Source organism: Dendrobates tinctorius, unplaced genomic scaffold (genome assembly GCF_039654945.1).
Source record: "Dendrobates tinctorius isolate UK_male_01 unplaced genomic scaffold, ASM3965494v1 ptg000133l, whole genome shotgun sequence".
Taxonomy (NCBI): Eukaryota; Metazoa; Chordata; class Amphibia; order Anura; family Dendrobatidae; genus Dendrobates; species Dendrobates tinctorius.
The window spans coordinates 6,934,429-6,955,509 of record NW_027361801.1 but is presented as its reverse complement, the minus strand read 5'-3'; the positions used below and the strand labels follow the sequence as shown (position 1 = coordinate 6,955,509).

The 21,081-nt window shown below is 40.0% G+C and overlaps 1 protein-coding gene across 3 annotated transcripts in view; it reads right to left on the bottom strand.

Moving 5' to 3' along the window:
• Positions 1–21,081, bottom strand: part of LOC141048077 (5-hydroxytryptamine receptor 2A-like) — a 1,077,348-nt gene that overhangs the window by 233,290 nt on the left and 822,977 nt on the right. The window lies entirely within an intron of this gene.

Genomic DNA, 21,081 nt, shown 5'->3' with positions numbered 1-21,081 from the left:
CATTCCATTGTTTCTCATGTTTACATGTGCAAATGAGAATAATGATCCCTCTACACTGTGAGATTGCTTCAGATATTTGTAGACAGCTATTAAGTCTCCTTTTAGCCTTGTTTTTTGCAAGCTAAATATTCCAAAATCCTTTAACTGTTCCTCGTAGAACATACTTTGCAGTATGCTCACTTTTTTAAAATGTGGTGCCCAAACCGGGACACAGTATTCCAGATGTAAGATCTTTAGATGTAATTTTCGCTTTTTTAAAGGTTAACGTGTGTTTCTTTGTAACCCCATAGACCATTATACACATAGCTCTTAGGGCCGAGAACTTTTCTGATACGTTTGGTGGCCATGTAGTATTTTGATGAGCAAGAAGAACACAATGTCGGGCACATTGGATAGAAAATAAGTAAAAATCCTGTAGATTAGGTTAAATTTAACACTTTTACAAGTTGACCTACAAAAATGACCATTTTTCTGTTCAGCTTTTGAAGCCTCTTAGCAAAAAATTGTGAAATAAGGCTCATTCAAGCAAACTCCTTGAAAATGCCCCAGCTTCCAAAGAGTTTTCTCTTGACCCTTTCCAGTATGTGTACTACTTATAGATTTCTTACCCAATTGCCAACCTGCTCAGTTTTAAACTCTCTGTTTGGGCGATTTATTGACAATCCTTTAAGCCAAAAGGACTTTAACAATGTGCCCAGTGTGAGTTATTAATATGCAGTTGGCATTTTCTGCTGAATTACAACCTGTCTGAATTAAGTAGTATTTGAATGATTTCCAGGCTTATGAACAGGGCTTAAAGCAATACTTATAAAGATATATCGATGGCATAACGGAGAGGAAGTAATCAACATTCACGCAGTTTACAATGTGCTTTAAATATTACTCACAGACCATAACTTCCCGACCTCTCAAAATTTACATCACTAAAATAATTTAACAAATACTTTAGCTTCATATTCACTTTTTCATTGCCACCGGAACTCACAGTAAATTATCTTGAAGGCCTGCCTATGGGTATATCTTCTCACTTGTATTTTAGGTAGAGAAAAGGACTCATAAACCAAGGGTTAAGTAATCATCAGGATTAAAGGAAAAATCATTATAGTGTGTTTCAATGTGGTCTCTGGTTATCTCTTACTTGCATTTTAATCAATTGCAAGAGACTGGTTTTAAAACATCGTAGTGGAGGAATATATAACATGATGCCAATTTAGGAGCTGTTGATTGATTGTGTCCTTTCTCAATAGTAATTTGTGATCCTGATAGTCTCTCCATTTACATCACTTTTACTTACATTGTTATTTTAATTTATTTTAGTTTCTGAATACAAATAACTACTCATAGCTTGAATGATATAATTTATCTTTATTTAATATGGATGATTAGAAATATATTCATTATATATTAAGTAGCAAATAGAAAACAAAGGCAGAAAGCAAAATACAGTGTCATGAAATTGTTTGGGTACCCCTTGTCGAAAATACTCTTATTGTGAACAATGATGAAATGATCTCCAAAAGGCCTATATTTAACCCCTTAACGACCGCCGATACGCCTTTTAACGGCTTTAATTAAGGGTACTTAAACCACAGCGCCGTTAATTCACGGCGCTGTGGAGAAAGTACATAGCACCCCCCCAGTGTCAGATTTTCTCCGGGGTCTCGGCTGCTAGGGGTAGCCGAGACCCCAGAGAACATGAATCGGTCGGTTTTTACCGACCCCGCTTTTGCGATCGCCGTTATTAACCCTATAACGGCGACTGAAAAAAAAAAAGCCGCGATTATGCATTAAATTTCTCTTTCTTCTGATGTGATCGCACATCAGAGGAGAGAGAAATAGGCTTCCCTCCCGGTGGTCCCGCGTCCCGCCGGCGTCCTCCGATGGGCGCCGCCATCTTGAAAATGGCGGGCGCATGCGCAGTGCGCCCACCGGGAATCTGCCAGCTCTGGCTGGCAGATTCCATTCATTATTTTGATCACTATGATTAATGATCATAGTGAGCAAAATAAAAAAAATAGTACATAACCCCCCATTTATCACTGCCTTATATAAGCAAAAATAATGAAATAAAGAAAATATTTTTTTTTCGGTTTTCCATTAGGGTTAGGGTTAGGGCTAGGGCTAGTGCTAGGGTTAGAGTTGGGCTAGGGTTAGGGTTGGGCTAGGGTTAGGGCTAGGGCTAGGGTTAGGGTTAGGGTTGGGCTAGGGTTAGGGTTAGGGTTGGGGTTGGGCTAGGGTTAGGGTTAGGGTTGAGCTTGGGTTAGGGTTGGGCTAGGGTTAAGGTTAGGGTTGGGCTAGGGTTAGGGCTAGGGTTAGGGTTGGGCTAGGGTTAGGGTTAGGGCTAGGGTTAGGGCTCGGGTTAGGGCTAGGGTTAGAATTAGGGTTAGGGCTAAATAGGATTAGGGTTAGAATTAGGATTGGGGATTAGGATTGGGATTAGGGTTAGGGTTGGGATTAGGGTTAGGTGTTATGAATGAGTCACCGTAGGAGGCAAAAACAGAAATGCTAGCTAAGTCCAGAAAACCAGAGAAGTTGGCAGCTATCGGATTGCAGACCCCTGAACCTATCAACAACTAGCAGTAGCCGTGGGGGGTTCCTACGGTGCCCTAGACCCCTCGATCACAGCCGGAGAGCTAAATAGCCTAAAGACAGAAAGGGAAATCTAAACTGCCCCAGAGCAGACCCCAAAGCAATAGGCAGCCCCCAACATATAATGACAGTGAAGCAAGAAGAAAAAACACTAACACAGATAGAAAGATAGACTGAGCAAATGATGGGGCCCAAGCTAACTAGATAGGACAGGATAGGAAAGCTGCTGTCTGCAATCCGCGAAAAACCCAATCAAAATAAGAGCCAACAGACTGACAGGGAAAAAGGCCCTGAAGACGCTAGGCTTCAAAAAGACTATGTCAGTACTCAGGTTTTTTCTGAAGACAGAGCAAAAAGGCAAAAAGGAATTCAGCTCACCCCAGCAGGGAATTGCAGAATCCAGAAAAGCAAGGCAAACTAAAACCAAAACACAAATGCAAGAAGGAAAAGCAGAAAACTTAGCTTTTGAGGAGCAGGAATCAGACTGGTCTCCTAGAATTCCACAGAGAAATCACCAGCGAGGCAGAAGGGCGTCGGCTGCCTTATATCCAGTCAGAGATCCCCGTCACCCAGTCATCCTCTCCCAGCTCAGGTGCTTGGTAATCAGCCTCACTACCTTCCTTCACCAGAAGAGGGAGTTCATCAGACCTCAATGGTAAAGGGGAAAATGAACTCATAACAGTACCTCCCCCTTGAGGAGGGGTCACCGAACCCTCATCCATGCCACCAGGGCGATCAGGGTGAGCCCGATGAAAGGCACACACCAATCTCTTGGCATGAATATCAGAGGCAGAGACCCAGGAATTATCCTCTTGACCATAACCCTTCCACTTAACCAAATACTGGAGTCTCCATCTAGCCAGACGGGAATCCAGTATCTTCTCTACCTCATATTCCATGTTACCTTCAACCAATACAGGTTCCGGAGGTGCCACCCCAGGAACTACTGGTTCAACAAACCTCTTCAACAAGGACTTATGAAACACATTATGGATTTTAAATGTGACAGGAAGAGCCAACCGAAAAGAGACCGGATTAATGATCTCCAAAATCTTGTAAGGCCCAATAAATCTAGGCTTAAACTTAGGAGAAGCTACCTTCATAGCGATATTTTTTTATGATAACCAAACCATATCACCCACCTTAAACTGGGGACCAACGGTCCTATGTCGGTTGGAAAACCGCTGGGCCTTTTCCTGGGAGAGAAATAACTTATCCACCACTTGGTCCCAGATCTGGTGCATTCTCTCCACCACAGTGTCAACACCTGGGCAGGCAGAAGGCTCCACCTACCCTAAAGAAAATCGAGGATGAAACCCAAAGTTACAAAAAAAAGGTGACATCAAAGTGGCAGAACTAGCTCTATTATTTAAAGCAAATTCGGCTAAGGGCAAAAATGAAACCCAATCATCCTGATCAGCGGAAATAAAACATCTCAAATACGACTCCAAGGTCTGGTTTGTTCTCTCCGTCTGCCCATTGGTCTGAGGGTGAAACGCAGGGGAGAAGGACAACTGAATTCCCAGCTTGGAACAGAACGTCCTCCAAAATCTAGACACAAACTGAACTCCTCTGTCAGATACAATGTTCTCAGGAATCCCGTGCAAGCGAACCACCTGTTGCAAAAACAGGGGCACCAACTCAGGAGAAGATGACAACTTAGGGAGTGGTACAAGATGAACCATCTTAGAGAACCAATCACAAATCACCCAAATATCAGTCATTCTCTGAGAGACAGGCATATCAGAGATGAAATCCATTGAAATATGGGTCCATGGCCTCCTGGGGACCGGCAAAGGCATCAACAACCCACTAGAGCGAGAACAAGGTTTAGAGAGGGAGCAAGTCCCACAGGACTGCACAAAATTCCTGACATCACGAGACAAGGCAGGCCACCAAAAACACCGACTCACCAGATCTCTAGTACCAAAAATACCTGGATGACCAGCCAATGCAGAGCAATGAACTTCAGACATCACTCTCTTCTTCCACTGGTCAGGAACATACAACTTTCCACTGGGACAACGCTCAGGTTTGTCCTCTTGGAACTCTTCCAGAGCACGTCTCAAATCGGGCGAGATGGCAGAAAGAACTACCTCTTCGCCTAAGATGGTAGCAGGCTTAGTCACCACAGGAGAATCAGCAAAGAAGCTCCTAGAAAGAGCGTCAGCCTTGACATTCTTAGTGCCAGGAAGAAAAGAGACCACAAAATCAAAACGTGTAAAAAACAAGGCCCATCTAGCCTGTCTAGGGTTCAAGCATTTGGCAGACTCCAGGTAAATCAAATTCTTGTGGTCAGTGAGGACCACGACTTGATGTTTAGCTCCCTCCAAAAAAATGTCTCCACTCCTCAAATGCCCATTTCATGGCCAACAGTTCCCGATTCCCCACATCATAGTTACATTCAGATGGGGAGAACTTTCGGGAAAAGAAAGCACAGGGATTCATTTTAGATGTTACAGGATCCTTTTGGGACAAAACAGCTCCTGCACCAATCTCAGAAGCGTCCACCTCTACCTGGAACGGGAGTGAGACATCAGGTTGACGCAAAACCGGGGCAGAAGTGAATCTTCGCTTCAGCTCCTGAAAGGAAGAAACAGCCTCCGGAGACCAATTCAACACATCAGCACCCTTCTTAGTCAGATCAGTCAATGGCTTGGCAATACTAGAAAATTTTGCTATAAATTTCCGATAAAAATTAGCAAAGCCCAAAACCTTCTGAAGGGCCTTCAAAGAAATTGGCTGAACCCAATCATAAATGGCCTGTACCTTGGCCGGATCCATTTCAATAGTTGACGGAGACAAAATAAATCCCAAAAATGAAATCCTCTGTACCCCAAAAAGGCATTTCGATCCTTTGACATACAGAGAATTCTCCCTCATGATCCGGAACACCATCCGAACATGTTCCACATGAGAATCCCAATCCTTGGAGAAGATCAAAATATCATCCAGATAGATAATCAAAAATTTATCCACAAAGTCTCGGAAAATGTCGTTCATGAAGCACTGGAAGACAGAAGGGGCATTAGTAAGCCCAAAAGGCATCACCAGGTACTCAAAATGTCCCTCCGGAGTATTAAACGCCGTCTTCCATTCATTCCCCTGCTTAATGCGGATAAGATTATACGCCCCCCTGAGGTCAAGCTTGGTAAACCAGCAAGCACCTCTAACTCTAGAGAATAGATCCGAAATCAGGGGTAACGGATACTGATATTTAATAGTAATTTTATTGAGGGCACGATAATCAATACAAGGCCTTAAAGAACCATCCTTTTTGGCCACAAAAAAAAAACCCGGCACCTAAGGGTGAAGAGGATGGTCTAATATGACCCTTCTCCAATGCCTCCTTAATATAGGATCGCATAGCCTCGTGCTCGGGTACAGATAAATTGAAGAGCCGACCCTTGGGAAATTTACATCCCGGGCTCAGTTCAATTGCACAGTCATAACTCCTATGAGGAGGCAAAGACGCAGACTCATTCTCACTAAATACATCTAAAAGGTCCGCCAAATAGTCAGGAACATAATGCGACTGAGGAGAGATGGAAAAAACCGGAGCCTCACTAAGGGCACACCGACAACCCCAACTCACCACAGACACAGATTTCCAGTCCAAAACTGGATTATGAATTTGCAACCAGGGAAACCCCAGAACAATGGTATCATGCAAATTATGCAAAACCAAAAATCTGCAATTTTCTTGATGGTTTGGGGCGACCCGCATTACCACCTGTGTCCAAAACTGAGGTTTATTTTTAGCCAAAGGAGTAGCATCAATCCCCCTCAAAGGGATAGGCATCCGCAGAGGTGTCATAGGAAATCCACAATGTTTAGCAAAATCCAAGTCCATTAGGTTCAGGTCTGCTCCCGAATCCACAAAAGCCTTGGCGGAAAATGTGGACAGGGAGCAGATCAGAGTAATTGCCAGAAGAAACTTAGGTTGAACACCACCCACAGAAAACGTGTGTGCAAAACGTTTCTCTTGTTTAGGACAGAGAGAAATAATATGCGAGGCATCTCCACAAAAAAAACACAGCTTATTACGCTTTCTGAACTCCTGACGTTGCTCCCTGGACAAAACTCTATCACATTGCATAGGTTCAGACACTTTTTCAACAGGTGGCAACACCTCTCGTGCAGTCCTGCGTTCACATAAACGCCAATCAACCTGAATGGCTAATGACATAGAATCGTCCAGACCAGAGGGAACAGGAAATCCCACCATAGTATCTTGTACGGCTTCTGACAAACCCTTCCGAAAGAGAGCTGCCAAGGCATTATCATTCCAAGCAGTAAGGACCGCCCACTTTCGGAATTTTTGACAGTACAATTCTGCAGAATCTCAACCCTGGCTCAATGCCAACAGGGTCTTTTCAGCCTGATCAATAGCATTAGGTTCGTCATACAACAACCCCAAGGCTTGAAAAAATGCGTTCACATTAGTCAGACTAGGATCATCAGGTTTCAAAGAAAACGCCCAATCCTGGGGATCGCCACGCAGCAAAGAGATGACAATTTTAACCTGCTGCGCGGAGCTCCCTGACGCGTTAGGCTTCAAGGCAAAAAATAATTTACAATTATTTTTGAAATTCAAAAATTTAGACCAATCCCCAAAAAACACATCAGGAGTAGGGATCTTTGGTTCAGCAGCATGTGAATGAGCAAGGTAGGTGGAAATTCCCCGCACTTCCGCAGTGAGCTGCTCCACACGATCAGACAATTGCTTTATCTCCATTGAGAGAGAAAAAAAAAATTCCCCCTACGGCCTCAGAGATATAGAGGAAAAAATATGCACACTTTTTTTTTTAAATTCTTTCCTGCTATTGAGTACCCTAGGATCTGCGGTATGGCTGGTGATTCTGTTATGAATGAGTCACCGTAGGAGGCAAAAACAGAAATGCTAGCTAAGTCCAGAAAACCAGAGAAGTTGGCAGCTATCGGATTGCAGACCCCTGAACCTATCAACAACAACTAGCAGTAGCCATGGGGGGTTCCTACGGTGCCCTAGACCCCTCGATCACAGCCGGAGAGCTAAATAGCCTAAAGACAGAAAGGGAAATCTAAACTGCCCCAGAGCAGACCCCAAAGCAATAGGCAGCCCCCAACATATAATGACGGTGAAGCAAGAAGAAAAAACACTAGCACAGATAGAAAGATAGACTGAGCAAATGATGGGGCCCAAGCTAACTAGATAGGACAGGATAGGAAAGCTGCTGTCTGCAATACGCGAAAAACCCAATCAAAATAAGAGCCAACAGACTGACAGGGAAAAAGGCCCTGAAGACGCTAGGCTTCAAAAAGACTATGTCAGTACTCAGGTATTTTGTGAAGACAGAGCAAAAAGGCAAAAAGGAATTCAGCTCACCCCAGCAGGGAATGGCAGAATCCAGAAAAGCAAGGCAAACTAAAACCAAAACACAAATGCAAAAAGGCAAAGCAGAAAACTTAGCTTTTGAGGAGCAGGAATCAGACTGGTCTCCTAGAATTCCACAGAGAAATCACCAGCGAGGCAGAAGGGCGTCGGCTGCTTTATATCCAGTCAGAGATCCCCGTCGCCCAGTCATCCTCTCCCAGCTCAGGTGCTTGGTAATCAGCCTCACTACCTTCCTTTACCAAAAGAGGGAGTTCATCAGACCTCAATGGTGAAGCAGAAAATGAACTCATAACAGTTAGGGGTGTGTTGGGGTTAGGGTTGGAGCAAGAATTGAGGGGTTTCCATTGTTTACCAACTTTGGGGGTCTAAAAATTGGGGTCTAAAAAATCACTTTTGTGGAAATAAAAAAGACTTTGTTTTCACGGCTCTGCGTTTATAAACTTCTGTGAAGTGCTTGGGGGTTCAAAGTGCTCACCACACATCTATATAAGTTCCATAGGGGGTCTAATTTCCAAAATGGGGTCACTTGTGGGTGGTTTCCACTGTTTAGGCCCATCAGGGGCTCTGCAAATGCAACATGATGCCCGCAGACCATTCCATCAAGGTCTGCATTCCAAAATGGCACTCCTTCCCTTCCGAGCTCTCCCATGCACCCAAACAGTGGTTCCCCCCCACATATGGGGTATCGGCGTACTCAGGACAAATCGCACAACAACTGTGGTGGTATGATTTCTCCTGTTACTCTTGTAAAAATAAAAATTTGGGGGCGAAAAGATCATTTTTGTGGAAATAAAAAAGACTTTGTTTTCACGGCTCTGCGTTTATAAACTTCTGTGAAGTGCTTGGGGGTTCAAAGTGCTCACCACACATCTATATAAGTTCCATAGGGGGTCTAATTTCCAAAATGGGGTCACTTGTGGGTGGTTTCCACTGTTTAGGCCCATCAGGGGCTCTGCAAACGCAACATGATGCCCGCAGACCATTCCATCAAAGTCTGCATTCCAAAATGGCACTCCTTCCCTTCCAAGCTCTCCCATGCGCCCAAACAGTGGTTCCCCCCCACATATGGGGTATCAGCATACTCAGGACAAATCGCACAATAACTGTGGGGGTATGATTTCTCCTGTTACCCTTGTAAAAATAAAAATTTTGGGGCAAAAAGATCATTTTTGTGGAAAAAAAATTTATTTCTTATTTTCACGGCTCTACGTTATAAAATTCTGTGAAGCACTTGAAGGTTCAACTGCTCGCCACACATCTAGATAAGTTCCTTAATGGGTCTAGTTTACAAAATGGGGTCACTTGTTGGAGTTTTCCACTGTTTAGGCACATTAAGGGCTCTCCGAACGCAACATGGCATCCGATCTCAATTCCAGCCAATTCTGCGTTGAAAAAGTCAAACGGCGCTCCATCCCTTGCGAGCTCTGCCGTGTGCTGAAAAGGTGGTTTACCCCACATATGGGGTATCGGCGTATTGAGGAGAAATTGTACAACAAATTTTGAGGTTGATTTTCTCTTAACACTTGTGAAAATAAAAAAATTGGTTCTGAAGTAATTTTTTTGCAAAAAAAGTTAAATGTTAATTTTTTCCTTCCTCATTGCTTTAGTTCCTGTGAAGCACTTAAAGGGTTAATAAACTTCTTGAATGTGGTTTTAAGCACCTTGAGGGGTCTACTTTTTAGAATGGTTCCACTTTTGGGTATTTTCTGTCATGTACACCCCTCAAAATGACTTTAATATGATGTGGTCCCTAAAAAAAATGGTTTTGTAAATTTTGTTGTAAAAATGAGAAATCGCTGGTCAATTTTTAACCCTTATAACTTCCTAACAAAAAAAAATTTTGCTTCCAAAATTGTGCTGATGTAAAGTAGACATGTGGGAAATGTTATTTATTAAGAAATTTGTGTGACACATCTCTCTGATTTAAGGGCATAAAAATTAAAAGTTTTAAAATTGCAAAATTTTCAAAATTTTCGCCATATTTCCGTTTTTTTCATAAATAAACACAAGACTTATCGAAGAAATTTTACCACTAACATGAAGTACAATATGTCATGAAAAAACAATCTCAGAATCAGCAGGATCCATTAAAGCGTTCCAGAGTTATAACCTCATAAATGGACAGTGGTCAGAATTGTAAAAATTGGCCTGGTCATTAAGCTGCAAACTGACTCTGTCGCTAAGGGGTTAAATACAAGTGCTCACTATATTAGAATATCATTAAAAAGTTTATTTATTTCAGTTCTTCAATACAAAAAGTGACACTCCTATATTATATAGAGTCATTACAAACAGTGATCTATTTCAAGTGTTTATTTCTGTTAATGTTGATGATTATGGCTTACAGCCAGTGAAAACCCAAAAGTCATTGTCTCAGTAAATTAGAATACTTTATAACACCAGCTTGAAAAACGATTTTAAAATCTGAAATGTAGGTCTACTGAAATGTATTTCAGTGAATGTACTAAATACTTGGTCGGGGCTCCTTTTGTATAAATTACTGCATCAATGGGCGTGGCATGGAGGTGATCAGTCTGTGGCACTGCTGAGGTGTTATGGAAGCCCAGGTTACTTTGATAGCAGCCTTCAGCTTGTCTGCATTGTTGGGTCTGGTGACTCTCATCTTCCTCTTGAAAATACCCCATAGCTTGATTCTCTATGGGGCTAAGGTCAGGTGAGTTTTGCTGGCCAATCAAGCACAGTGATACTTTTGTTTTTAAACCAGGTATTGGTACTTTTGTCAGTGTGGACAGGTGCCAAGTCCTGCTGGAGAATAAAATTTCCATCTCCAAAAAGCTTTATGGCAGAGGGAAGCATGAAGTGCTCTAAAATTTCCTGGTAGATGGCTGCACTGACTATTGTCCTTATAAAACACAGTGGACCTACAGCAGCAGATGACATGGCTCCCCAAACCATCACTGATTGTGGAAACTTCACACTAGACCTAAAACAGCTTGGATTGTGTGCCTCTCTAATCTTCCTCCAGACTCTGGCACCTAAAATTTACTTTCATCTTAAAATGACACCTTGGACTACTGAGCAACAGTCCAGTTCTTTTTCTCCTTGGCCCAGGTAAGACGCTTCTGGCATTGTCTATTGGTCATGAGTGGCTTCACACAAGGAATGCGACACTTGTAGCTCATGTCTTGGATACGTCTGTGAGTTGTGGTGGCTCTTGAAGCAATGACTCCAGCAGCAGTCAACTCCTTGTGAATCTCTCCCAAATTTTTGAATGGCTTTTTCTTAACAATCCTTTCAAGGCTTAGATTAATATGGTTGCTTGTGCATCTTTTTCTACCACACTTTTTCCTTCCACTCAACTTTCCATTAATATGCTTGGATACAACACTCTGTGAACAGCCAGCTTCTTTAGCAATGGCCTTTTGTGGCTTACCCTCCTTGTGGAGTGCGTCAATGGCTGCCTTCTAGACATCTGTCAGGTCAGCAGTCTTACCCATGATTGTTCAGCCCTTTCAGGTGATTTTTGTTAATTATTCTAATTTACAGAGATAATGATTTGGGGTTTTCACTGGCTGTAAGCCATAATCATCAACATTAACAGAAATAAACACGTGAAATAGATCACTCTGTGTGTAATGACTCTATATAATAAATGAGTTTCACTTTTTGTATTGAAAACTGAAATAAATAAACCTTTTGATTATATTCTAGTTTAGTAAGAATAACTTGTGTGTCACATTTCCTTTGTATTTTAGGCAAAAGAAATTGTAATTTTTCATATTTTAAAAATTACAAAAAGGAAAATGAGCTGATGGAAAAGCTTGGGCACCCTGTATTGTTAGCATCTAGTAGCACCCCCTTTTGCAAGTATCACAGCTTGTGAACACTTTTTGTAGGCAGCCAAGATTGTTTCAATTTTTGATTGAGGGATTTTTATCCATTCTTCTTTGGAAAATTCTTCTAGTTCTGTGAGATTACTGTGTCATCTCACATGCACTGCTATTTTGAGGTCTAGCCACACATTTTCAATGATGTTCGGATCAGGGGACTGTAGGGGCCATGGTAAAACCTTCAGCCTGCACCTTTTGAGGTAGTTTTTTTGCACCTTTTGAGGTGGATTTTGATGTATGTTTAGGATCATTATCCATTTGTAGAAGCCATCCTCTATTCAACTTTAGTTTTTTTTTACAGATGGTGTTATGTTTGCATTAAGAATTTGTTGACACTTCATTGAATTCATTCTTCCTTCTGCCCTTGAAATGTTCTTCATGTCATTGGCTGCAACAGAACCCCAAAGCATAATTTATCCACACACATGCTTAATGATGTTCTTTTCATGAAATTCTTTTAACATTTTTCTCCACAAATACCTTTGATCATTGTGGCCAAAGAGTTCTATTTTAACCTCATCGGTCCAAAAGACTTGTTTCTAAAATGCATCAGACTTGTTTAGATATTCTTTTGCATGCTTCTGCAGCTGAATTTTTTGGTGAGGATGGAGGAGAGGTTTTCTTCTGATGACTCTTCTATTAAGGCCATATTTGTACAGGTGTCTCTGAACAGTAGAACAATGTACCACAATTCTAGAGTCTGCAAAATATTTTTGAAAGTCTTTTGCAGTCAAGCAGGTGTTATGATTTGCCTCTCTTGCAATCTTATGAGTAGTCCTCACTGAAATTTTGCATAGTCTTCCAGACCTTATCTTGACCTCCACTCTTCCTGGTAACTGCCATTTCTTAAATACATTTCAAACTGTGGAAAGGGCAACTTGAAAGCGCTTTGCTATCTTCTTATAGCCTTCTCATGATTTGTGGGCCTTCACCATTTTCATTTGCAGAGTGTTAGGCAGCTGCTTACAAGAACTTATGGCTGCTATTTTTTGGCACAAGGTTAGAGGAGACTGCAGTTTCTCTTCCTGGGACTACTGGCATCAAGCTAATGGACAGCTGGCTTCCCCAATTAGGCAGAGGAGAGCCAGCTGTCAGTAAGCATGAGACCAGTAGTCTCACCATGTCAACAGGAAGTCAAATTGCGGCTCTGTCAGCGGAAGTCTGTGACTGCTCTGTCCTGGTGGAGAACGGCACCAAGAGGCAGGTATATCCCCTTTAAGATCTAAATCTTTGGTCAAAGTTACATGAGCTCACAAATATCAAAGGGCACCCAAGCTTTTGCATATGCCCATTTTCCTTTTTGTAATTTTCAAAATGTTAAAAATGACTATATATATATATATATATATATATATACACATATATATTTATTTGCACAAAATACAAAGGAACGGTGTCTTCTTTAACTTTGGCCTTTTAGAGATAATTTCATCTTCAGCTTGCTTAATTGTTCACATGGATGCTCAAACATTTACAAGCCATTGTATGCAAGCTTGGTTTGCACTGAATTCATGTCCTGATGGAAAAGAAACCATTTTTGCAGTCTTAAAGCCCAGAAATCTCTTGTTTTTGGTGCTTAAGCAGGTTGTCCACCCTTGTTTTATGTCCTGTTCCAATTTTTGTTTTGCCCATTCTGCAAATTCAGCGCATCAACCTGGGTCATCCTCGTTGAGATACTGCAGCAGCTGGATTTTGTAAGGGTGCCATTTGTGAGAAGCTAATTTCCACTGAAGGGATGTTCAACTGATAGGGAAAAAAAGGATCAATTTCAGCTCATCCCTTCAGTCAACGGTAGTGCAGCAAAGTCGGAGCAAGGACATGTCTCCACCAAGACGTCTTGAAATACTTCATAGAAAAAAGGATGTCCAGCTCAAGACGTAAAATCCAAGATTTTCTTTATTAAAAATACAAACATGGCTGCTATGATCGTCATTTGCGATTTTCACCCTGGCATGGGATGACCGCAGGAAGAGATGCCCAGGAGGTTGTGAACGGGGGCGTTCTTAGACTCAGAATGACCTCAACGAACTAACTGAGCAGCATATTAAGGCTATACACAGATGCATATAATTAATCATTTAAAACATGCAAGGGAAAAGCCCACAACATACCAAAAAGAAAAAAAGGCAAAAGTGAATATAACATAAGAATAATAATAATTCCAACAGAACATGATTCCTCGTGGTCTAAGGATCAAAAAATACCCACAACCATTTTTATTGATGACTTCATTGAAGCTTGGAACACTATTTTGTCTAGCTGTTCGTTGCAATTAATGCAATTAGTTGTGAAACATGAGGGTCAGGAATTGATCCGAATACAAGCGGATCTGAATAAAAATCTCTTATCCTTAAAATCCACTATGTATACTTATGCATATGAATGTTTTCAAAAAGACTTAAAGTCAAAAATGCTTTCTTTGGAAGATTCTATAGTGGAATTTAAAAAGAGGAAATTTAATAGAGATTTATTTGACTACTCAAATAACCAAGTCTATGAATGGGGGAGATGGGAGAGACCCACTTTCTCTCCTAAATCAATTCTAAAAAAAACACACTAGCACTTTCTCAAATGCTTCTCATCAGAATCAAGTCACATTTTCTTCTTCTGATTTGGAATCATCAGATACGTCTATAATGGATCCGCCATGTGATCTTTTAGGTGATAACCGCACCAAAGTGAACAAGTCTCAATCGCATTATTATAGGAAACCCCGCAGATTTAATGCTGGTCCAAAAAACGAACAAGGAGGGGGGGCAGGTAGCACAATAGACACTCCAGCCTTCCTAAAGAATCGATTGAGGAGTTCCCACAAAACGAATCATTAGACGTTGTCAATCTTTCATCATTTTTCTTATCCTCATCTGATGTGAAATTATTATCTAGAGGTTTGAATTTTGTTCCAACTAATTTAAATCTGGATGTTTTCTCAACTTTAAAAGACATAAATAAGTTTATAAGAGATTTAACCATAAAAATACATTTTTTTCGGACAAAGATTCTCAAGAGTTACATGTAATTCCTTTAGACAACCAATTTTTGGGAAAAAATTTTTTTGGAACAAACATGTTTGTCATATTTGTCTGATATGGAGACTCCTAATATGTCTTGTGACTGATTAACCTCTTACTTCCCTTTTAGGATTAAGAATCCACAGTTCTATCCGGTTCTGGCTAGAACTAATGAGATGGAAAGGTTTCAGGAATGTGTTGAGAAAGACATTAAAAAATTGTTAAATATTTCTGATAATGATTTACCTGGATTTAATCTTACATTTGCTGAAAGAAAAGCTTTAGATAATTTGAAGTCTAATTCTGAAATTATAATCAAAATGTCGGATAAGGGGGGCTCAGTGGTGGTCATGAATTCATGTGACTATCTAACAGCTGTGAATTAAATGATCTCTAAGGATACAATTTATACTGCCTTACAAGGTGATCCCACTGTTCCTTTTCTCAACAAATGTAAATTGATTATTGAGGATGGATTTAAACAAGGTTTTTTACTAAAAAGCAGTCAAAATATCTTTTGATTGACAATCCTGTAATTCCAATCTTACATGCACTTCCGAAGATACATAAAAATGTGTTTCCACCCCCTATGCGCCCAATAGTGGCTGGAATAGGTTCACTAAATGAACATTTGGGCCAGTGGCTTGATCCAGTTCTTCAACCCTTGGTGCACCGCATTCCAGGGTTTGTAAAAGACACAAAAGATGTTTTAGGCACCTTTTATAATGTTACTTGGGACATAAGCTGGACGTGGTTGATGTGTGACGTGATTTCGTTATACACATGTATCCCACATAATATTGCAATTTCAGCAGTACGCCATCATTTATGTAAATATAGTTCGTACAGTACAGATTTAAGAATTATATTGTTGCGATACTCCAATTTTTGTTATCTCATAATTATTTTCTATTTAATGAAAAATTTTATTTGCAAAACAAAGGTGTGTCGATGGGGGCAAAAATGTTCCCCTTCAGTTGCTAATCTGGTAATGGCATGGTGGGAAGAACTATTCATAATCGATGTGAATAACCCCTTTCAGAACAATATAGAATGGTACATAAGATATATAGACGACCTATTAGTTGTATGGAAAGGGGATGTAGATCTTATTCCCCTCTTTATCGATTACATTAATGTTAATCAATTTAATTTGAGATTTACATATGGTTTTGATAAAACAACAATTTGTTTTTTGGATCTTCGGTTACTTGGGGTACCGCAACAGTGTTTTTCTTCCTCTACATACCGCAAAGAATATCGTGGCAACACAATCCTGCACGCTTGTTCCTTTCATCCTGCTCATACAATCAAAGCAATTCCTGTGGGCGAATTAACTAGAGCAAAAAGGAACTGTAGCGAGGAAAAGTCTTCTAATGGGGAATTTAACGCTATAAAAAGTCGCCTAAATAAAAGCGGTTATCCAAATTGGACAATAAACAGAGCCGCTAACATTGTGAGCAATAAAACAAGGGAATCATTAATTCAACTGAAATATATGTCTAAAAACAAAAATAAGCAAAATGATTGTCCCACATTAGTCCTCACTTATAGTTCCTATTTCAAGCAGATTAGTAACATAATTAATAAAAATTTACATTTACTTTGTAATGATGATATCATGGATCAATTATTAACGAATGGAGTCAGAATTGTTTCTAGAAGAGCTCCAACTTTGGGAAATTTCTTGTCCCCTAGTTTATATAACACTAACTCAAACAAAAGTTGCAAAAATAAAAATTGGTTATCAGTAATGGGCTACCATAAATGCGGTCAGTCTCCCTGTAAAGCGTGTTCCTTCTCATCTAAAACTCCTTCTTTTTTTAATTCCTCTAATAGTAAAGAATATAAAATCAAAGACTTTTTAAATTGAAATTCAAACTTTGTGGTGTATATTGTAGAATGTACACATTGCAATTTAAAGTATGTGGGATCTACTATTCGTAGATTAAAGGATAGGATTCGGGAGCACTTATACAATATTGTACAGCCCACGATTCGAAGCATATCTAATTTGTCAAAGCATTTTGTATCCATTCATAATAGGGACCTGTCATATATTAAAATCTATGCGATAGAACAAATAAAACTAAGAATTTGTGGTGGAGACAGAGAGAAATCATTACGTGATAAAGAAGCATTGTGGATCTTCCTTCTGATACTCGAGTACCTGCGGGTATGAATTTAAGAAGAGCGTTCATGTTATATTATTAATTATATGTGCATTATTGTTATTTATTATGATTTATTGTGTAATATATGGAATTATTATTCCTATGTTATATTCACTTTTGCCTTTTTTCTTTTTGGTATGTTGTGGGCTTTTCCCTTGCATGTTTTAAGTGATTAATTATATGCAACTGTGTATAGCCTTAATATGCTGCTCAGTTCCTTGAGGTCATTCTGAGTCTAAGAACGCATAGCGTTCGAAACGTGTTCAGAACCTCCTGGGCATCTCTTCCTGCGGTTATCCCATGCCAGGGTTAAAACCGCAAATGACGATCATAGCAGCCATGTTTGTATTTTTAATAAAATAAAGAAAATCTTGGATTTTACGTCTTGAGCTGGACATCCTTTTTTCTATGAAGTATGTTCAACTGATGCCAGATTGGCACTCTGAATTTGCAGAATGGGCAAAACAAAAATTGAAACAAGACCCTCAGTTTACACAGAAGATTATGTTCAGTGATGAGGCAAACTTTTTTGGGTGGGCAATTTATATAGATACACCTAAATAAAATGGGAATGGTGACAGTTTTCTTGCGTAGGGTGTCTTGCATTGAAATCTGCTGCAATGACCCGGGTACTGCGTTCACCAGACATAAACACAATTTCTATCCGCTCCACACATGTTAACCTCTGCAACATGTCAATGGCTGTAAACAAAGAGAAACTTCTAAATAACTCATGAAAGAATAAAATTATGTTAAAACCAAGCACACCATTGTTTTTCTTGTGAAATTCTCAATAAGTTTGATGTGTCACACCTCTTCCCATTGGAAAAAATAAAGTTTGATCCAAAATGGCCAACTTCAAAATGGCCACCATGGTCACCACCCATCTTGAAAAGTTTTCCCCCTCCCATATACTAATGAGCCACAAACAGTAAGTTGATATCATCAACCACTCCCATTTTATTTAGGTGTATCCATATACATGGCCCACCCTGTATGTTTATAATTTTTAGATTCTACTAGCTATGATTTCCAGAGCATTAAGACAAAATATTTAATTGATGCCCAACCAAAGTTTTCTTTGATTTGTTTGATCATATGTTTTAATATATGTCAGGTGAGAATTTCATGTGCATTTTTGGTCGCAGAAAAATTAATTTAGCAGACGTTATAAAAAATGAATATACCCCCCAAAACTCTAGTGAGGTCATAGGATGAAGAATAAAAAAAAATTGTATTTAATCTTCTAATTAAATCTGGAAATTCTTGAAATGTAGTCATATATTTTTGAACACCGAGTAAAATTCCACAGTCGTCACAAACTTAATAAAAAGGTTGGCAAGAATTTCTTAATAACATTTTGCTAATCATTTGCTCTCTCCATCCTAACACACGTTTCTTACAAATTGTTCTGACGTCTGTATTTGGAATCTCATTTGCTGGTAAGATGTACATTTATTGATATGGTATATATTATAATCTTTACAAATAGGAATTGAAATATTTTGAAGAATATGCCACGGAGTCTAAGGTGATAAAAGCATTGGTTATGAAAACGTGGCCACCCAATTCGATATCAAAGTGGAAACTACATCTCTCTAGTTTCTCTGCCTGGATCCTCCTTTGCTTGTTTTGTCTCAATCATTACTGTCTTGTACCCACCTATTGGGACATTGGGACTCTAATCTACTAATCTTTCTTAGTCAATAAATGATTAGGCATCTCCTGCCTTGCAAAGTCCTGTTTCCTCCAGCCAAGTGGCAGTGGCATATATCTTTGGGGGGGGCTATTTTTTAACAAAGAAATAGCTACTATTAATGAAAATCAAGCCCCTGGGAGGTACATTTTGTCACTGAATGAATTAAGCCACCATCAGTCACCAAACATATAGGGTACAGTAGCCACCTGGAGGACAGTCCTCAGAAGGTACAAGATACTATTGTTTGTACATGTCAGAGCAGGACTGTCTTGTACATTATATACAGTGGGTACAGAAAGTATTCAGACCCCTTTAAATTTTTCACTCTTTGTTTCATTGCAGCCATTTGGTAAATTCAAAAAAGTTCATTTTTTTCCCATTAATGTGCACTCTGCACCCCATCTTGACTGAAAAAAACAGAAATGTAGAAATTTTTGCAAATTTATTAAAAAAGAAAAACTGAAATATAACATGGTCATAAGTATTCAGACCCTTTGCTGAGACACTCATATTTAAGGCACATCCTGCCCATTTCCTTCTGATCCTCCTTAAGATGGTTCCACTCCTTCATTGGCATCCAGCTGTGTTTAATTAAACTAACAAGGACTTGATTTGGAAAGGCACACACCTGTCTATATAAGACCTTACAACTCACAGTGCATGTACGACCAAATGAGAATCATGAGGTCAAAGGAACTGGCCAAGGAGCTCAAAGACAGAACTGTGGCAAGGCACAGATCTGGCCAAGGTTACAAAAGAATTTCTGCAGTACTCAAGGTTCCTTAGTGTACAGTGGCCTCTGTAATCCTTAAATAGAAGAAGATTGGGACCACCAGAAGTCTTCCTAGAACTGGCCATCCAGTCAGACTGAGCATTTGAGGGAAAAGAGCCTTGGTGAGAGAGGTAAAGAAGAACCCCAAGATTACTGTGGCTGAGCTCCACAGATGCAATCGGGACATGGGAGAAAGATCCACAAAGTCAACTATCACTGCAGCCCTCCACCAGTCGGGCCTTTATTGCAGAGTGGCCCAACAGATGCCTCTCCTCAGTGCCAGACATATGAAAGCCAGGATAGAATTTGCTAAAAAACACATGAAGGACTCCCAGACTATGAGAAATAAGATTCTCTGGTCTGATGAGATGAAGATAAAACTTTTTGGTGATAATTCTAAGCGGTATGCTTGGAGAAAACCAGTCACTGCTCATCACCTGCACAATACAATCACAATGGTCAAACATGGTGGTGGCAGCCATGCTATGGGGGTGTTTTTCAGCGGCAGGGACAAGATGACTGGTTGCAATTGAAGGAAACATGAATACAGCAAAATACAGAGATACCCTGGATGAAAACCTCTTCCGGAGTGCTCTGGACATCAGACTTGGCCAAAGATTCACCTTCCAACAAGACAATGACCCTAAGCACACAGTTAAAATAACAAACGAGTGGCTTCAGAACAACTTTGTGACCATTCTTGACTGGCCCAGCCAGAGCCCTGACCTAAACCCAATTGAGCATTTCTGGAGAGACCTGAAAATGGCTGTCCACCAACATTCACCATCCAACCTGATGGAACTGAAGAGGATCTGCAAGGAAGAATGACAGTGGATCCCCAAATCCAGGTGTGATAAACTTGTTGCATCAATCTCAAGAAGACTCATGACTGTACTAGCTCAAAAGGGAGATTCTACTCAATACTGAGCAAAGGGTCTGAATACTTATGACAATGTGATATTTCAATTTTCTTTTTAAATAAATTAGCACAATTTCTACATTTCTGTTTTTTTCAGTCAAGATGGGTTGCAGAGTGTACAGTAATGAGAAAAAAAATTGACCTTTTTTGAATTTACCAAATGGCTGCAATGAAACAAAGAGTGAAAAATGTAAAGGGGTCTGAATACTTTCCCTATCCACTGTATGTATGGCATTGTACTCTAGCTCTGGATAGATGCACCCTTTGATGAACCATGTGATTCAATTACAAAATGCCATAGATGCAGAAAAAAATGCAGTCATGATACCCAATTTCCAAGCAGCAATTCTGTGAATTTAGTAAAGTACCGTATGTTAGTAAGTTGCATATATATATGTATCGATTTATTTTTAAAAAGTTGGAATTCGGATTCTTCCATATCCACTACATGTTGAATTACTGAGTACAGGAGGATATTCTGCATTTTTTTTGCATCCAAGACGGTCATTCCACACATACCCTATTTCCAACCTGATGAAGGGTACTTTATCCGAAACGTTGATATATTTCACTTTTGAGTGTAATAACTTTTTTGGGATATGAGAGTAGAAAATTAAAAGCATTAAAAAATTCAGTTTTTTGCCTATTCTTGGTGTGCTATTACCTTGTTCAGTTATATTAACTACCGC